This window comes from Dasypus novemcinctus, chromosome 10, assembly GCF_030445035.2.
Source record: "Dasypus novemcinctus isolate mDasNov1 chromosome 10, mDasNov1.1.hap2, whole genome shotgun sequence".
Classification (NCBI taxonomy): domain Eukaryota; kingdom Metazoa; phylum Chordata; class Mammalia; order Cingulata; family Dasypodidae; genus Dasypus; species Dasypus novemcinctus.
In genome coordinates, this window is record NC_080682.1 from 24,968,467 (window position 1) to 24,973,398 (window position 4,932).

General features: G+C 30.8%; 1 pseudogene; it reads right to left on the minus strand.

The window, feature by feature from the left end:
* Positions 1-1,914: 1,914 nt before the first annotated feature.
* LOC139439912 (olfactory receptor 8H3-like) lies at positions 1,915-2,855 on the minus strand (annotated as a pseudogene).
* Between the last annotated feature and the right edge of the window lie 2,077 nt (positions 2,856-4,932).

Sequence of the window (4,932 nt, forward strand, 5' to 3'; positions counted from 1 at the left end):
CAATTCACTAAGACCTGAAAATATAAAGGACCTTATAAATATAAGAAAACACACAATGCATAAACAAGATGAGAGGTCAGTTAGAAATTATATTCTTAAAAATTAAATGCTTATCAAAAACCTAAGTAGTTACAAAGAAAACAAAGAAAGAATTCCAATAAATATAAATTACAGTCAATAAAGAGTTCACAGCAAAATCAAATATTAATTAAAAAATTTATATGGCTATTATGTATAAGTTAAATTTTTATGTAAATTTAGGATGAAGAGGAAATAATGCACATTTTAATTACTAGAAAATAACAAAAATGAACAAAAACTCTGCAAAGAAAGCCTTAATATGAATTAAAAGGATAAAAATCATATGAAAGGAGAAATATATCTAACAAACATTACTTACATTTAAATAAAATAATTAAATATAGGATAATATTGTAAACATTCTAGCTTAACTATACATATAATAGTGAAAATTAAAACTGCAATTACAGATTATGTAGAGACAATAAAAGGAAATATTAGAAATCTACATAACTCAAATTTATGGGATGTCACAAAATTTGGACTCATCATCAATTCTTAGCTCTATAAGTTTTCACTATTAAAATTCTTAAAATAAATTAACTCAGGATTTAACTAAAATTGTATAAATTTTGAAAACATAAACTTAGAGAAGTGAGGAAAAGGGAAATATTTTTTTAATCACACAAAAATTAAAAATCAAAGGAAGGAATTATTGAAGCTTTTTAATGGATCACAGGATAGTAGGTTATCAGGTAGACACAAAAGAGGAATAATTGCGTGCAAAGATTTAACCTCATGAATTTGCAAAACTTCAGGGCTGAAAGCAGTGCAAGATGAGATTCTTGATTTCTCTCATGTACCAAGAAAACATTCATCTCCCAAGTTTAAATAATGCCAAAGGAATTACCACAATTAGAGTGAATGAAAAACAAAAGCAGCTATGTAGAAACAGAAAATAACAAAAATTAGATATGTATGAAAATATACATAAATATATATAAGATTTGTCTAGAAGAACATGAACAAATTCTTAAAAGTGATTACAATATGTCTAGTTTTTTAATAAATTAAATATTTTCTAAAGTTACTTCAGTGGTAATATATACTTTCTTCTATAAATTAATTCTATCACAATATTTTAATTTGTTCTAAGACCAAATATTGACGTTCTCTTTTTCCTTTTTAGCTGTCTGGTTATTTATGAACCAGATTAGCCAAAAATATTTATAAAAGACCAGTGAACATTTTCGTAACAAAACCTATTATACATTTAAAATATGTAAGCATTCTGATGAACTTGTTCTAAATCTATTAGTACCGCACAAAATGTTTTCTATTCATCACCAGATTTAATCTTAAAGTAACTACATTGATTTAGAATTATTTTTCTTATTCAGCAGAGGAAGCTAATTTATACTTTCAGTGACTTACTAAGGAATATACAGCCCAAAATTGGCAGATTTAGATTCTAAAATCTTGATTTTTCAGTCAAAAGTAGCTTTCTTTAAGACTTTGCTATAGTTCTTTCCCTTGGAATGAATGGCTTCTAAAACTGTTCTCCATAATAACGTTTTCTGAAACTGGAACATGCAAGGGGATTTCTGTGATAGAATTTGAGGAATTCCAACACCATTTCTTTCACATTAGTTGTCCTTAAGAACAATACATTTAAAGCACAGGTTTAACAAAGAGTTCAAATCTTCCAATTACAATGTGGACGTCTAAAAATATACTCTTGGAAATGTTCCAGAACATGTGTGGTCAAATAGATGATGAGTCAACATAAATGCAAACTAATTAAAGGCTATTGCTGCATTTAGAGAGAGATCAAGAAAACACCAAATCAGTAAGAAAGAAAAATCAATTTAAATGATCAGTGTCAAGGTTAAATCAATTGCCTGGACCCTCTCTCTTCTTTATGACTCTAATGAGAGCATTTTTCACTTCTTTGTTCCTAAGACTATATATGAGTGGATTTAGCAAGGAAATCACCATAGTATAAAACACGGAGGCCACTTGATCCTTTCCCAATGAATAGGATTTCTTTGGTTTTGAATAAGTAAAAGTTGTAGTGCCATAATATACGGTGACTCCCAACAGGTGGGAGGCACAAGTGGAGAAGGCTTTGCGCTTTCCTGATGTTGAATTAATTTTCAGGATGGTGGACAGAATGGACCTGTAAGACACAGAGATTATGATAAGAGAGACCATTACGTTTAAACCAGTGAGAATGAATATCATGATTTCAGTGTTACGAGTGTCAGTGCAGGATAGGGCTAAAAATGGGGTTAAGTCACAGAAAAGTGATAGATTACATTGGAGTTACAGAAGTGCAAATTGTTCATGCAAAGAACAATGACCAATGATTCAGTAAACCCAACAGCATAGGACCCAGTGATGAGGGCGTAGCAGAGTCTCTTGGACATAACAACCTGGTAGTGAAGGATATTGCAGATAGCTACATAGCGGTCATAGGCCATGGAAGAGAGGAGGAAAAATTCAGTGACACCGAAGAATACAAATAAAGACATCTGACCTAAGCAGCTGATAAATGAAATATACTTGTTGGAACTCAGTTAGTTCTCTAAGGTTTTCGGTGTGATGACTGTTGAGTAACTGAGGTCAAGAAATGACAGGTGACTGATGAAAAAATACATGGGGGTGTGCAGCTGGAGGTCCAGGCGAATTATCAGTATCATCCCTGCATTCCCCAGCATTGTCAGAAGGTATATCAGGAGAAACAGGGTAAAGAGGACCTGCCGGATTCCTTCTGATTCTGTCAGTCCCTTAAGGATGAAGTCAGGCACATTTGTGTTATTCCTACTACCCATAGCGTTCAACTGTTGAGAATACAAATGGGATACTTAGCATGAATGACTTCTAAACTAGTTTTTTTTTTTTTATAGGAATGATCTGACATTTAAAAAATATTAGCTCAGTGATTCTAGAAATGTATAAGTAGTAAGCAATATATGAGTGGAAAAAAGCTTAGTCTGATGGCCAAATATGAATTAGATATAAACCAATATTTGGATATTCTATAACAAAGTTCATATACATTACATAATTGGAATGATCATTACACTGTTATAAATACTTCCCTTCATTAACACATTCATCCAGACTAAAATATTGTGCCATAGGTATTACTATTGTACACATTTTTTTTGATGAGAAAAGGCATGATAATTCAAGTTAATTTATCCAGAATCACTACCATTATTTATTGTTGGCTTTGTGATTCTGCCCTGATTGGTTGAGTTCAAAGATCACAACTCATGACACTATATTTCTTCTTAAATTTAATTCTAGAAGAAAAAGTTTATTCTGTAATAAAAAATGTCAGAGAGTTTTAATGCATAATTTACTATTCATTTGCATCCAATATTATTTAATTCAATTGAGAGATCAGAGATTAAATCCTTAAGTGTATTAATTTTATAGAACACATTATTATTAATTTTCAGAAGATATGCTTTCTAACCGAGTATATGCTCAAAAAAACCTCCAAAATTTTATTTTTATATTTGTACATTGCATGATGACTTTGATTACATCAATTTTATATTTCCATTTTTACAAATCTGACAGTTCGTTAAGGCCTACGTGATATGTATATGCAAACTCCTCTAATAAAACTCCCAATTTGGTTAGAAGCTCTTAATTTTAAAGTAATACATACCATGAGTCAAAGTTGGTAAAAAAAAAAAAAGTCTTCTTCCACCATTACCATTCCAGAAATTTGCCAATCAAATTTTTTCTCACAAATAAAATGTATAATTCATATAAGGAGCCTGAAATTCCTGTCATGTAATATTTGTTTCCTTGCGATAGCTTGCATTTATTTTTTATTTTTTGAGTTAAAATAAATCAACCTAAATATTTTGTTCAGATGCTGGTCAAACAGAAAATGCATCTGGTAATTATGTCTCACAGGTATACCAGGGAGCTACTGTGAACACAAGCATAGTAGCGTATTCCTTGCCTTTCTCCCTGATAATGCTAGGGAAGCTTTTATACTGAGGATTGCTGATAATGAAACATTTGTTCATCTCTGGGACTAATTTCCAAGGAAGATTGCTTGGCATAATGCCAAGGATAAAGATTCAAGAACTAGTGCATCTATGTTAGGTTTGTAACAGAGAATACCTTTCCCCTTAGAAGGCACACAATGTTGAACAGCATTTTTTTATATTCTTTTGTCTTGCTCAAATTTATGACTGGGTATAAGAGTAGGTATATCTCGAGAAATATTTGCTCTGTGGTTGAAAGTCTATATTATTAGCCACCACAGATAGAATAGATCCTTTTACCCAGTGAACCATTTTTATACTTAAAATGTATGACACTATCATAGGATCAAACATTGTTCGTTATGCAAAAATTATTATGCAACATATGTCAAAGAAAAAAATGAAAATAGTACATAATATTGTTAATCTTTAGCTGTATTTTCTTCCAACTATTTTTCTTTGTGCAAAGCTTATTTATATGTATGCATATGTGTTAATGTAATTTTCACTTAGTATTCTATAATATACTGAATTTATTATCAAATATTTATAATAAACCTTGACCCATGTTATGTTAATATATTTTTAGTGGCCAAAACTTATTTCCTATATGTACAACCAGGAGAAATGCATTCCTGTGAGTTTTCCTGTAATTAATGAGATCAATTTTCATGTATATTTGGAAGCAGTTTCTAAAGAAATGCTGTTTGTTCTACAGAATCTCAGGGAACAATCTAATGGTATGGAGCACTGAATTAAAAACATAATATATATTTGATGATGTTTTGAACATATAACCCTTCAATTGGTCAAAAATTCAGTGATCCTGAGCAAAGCAAATGCCAGCATCTGTTTATATCACAATAGGTGACCTTGGAGTTTAAAATGGTCGATG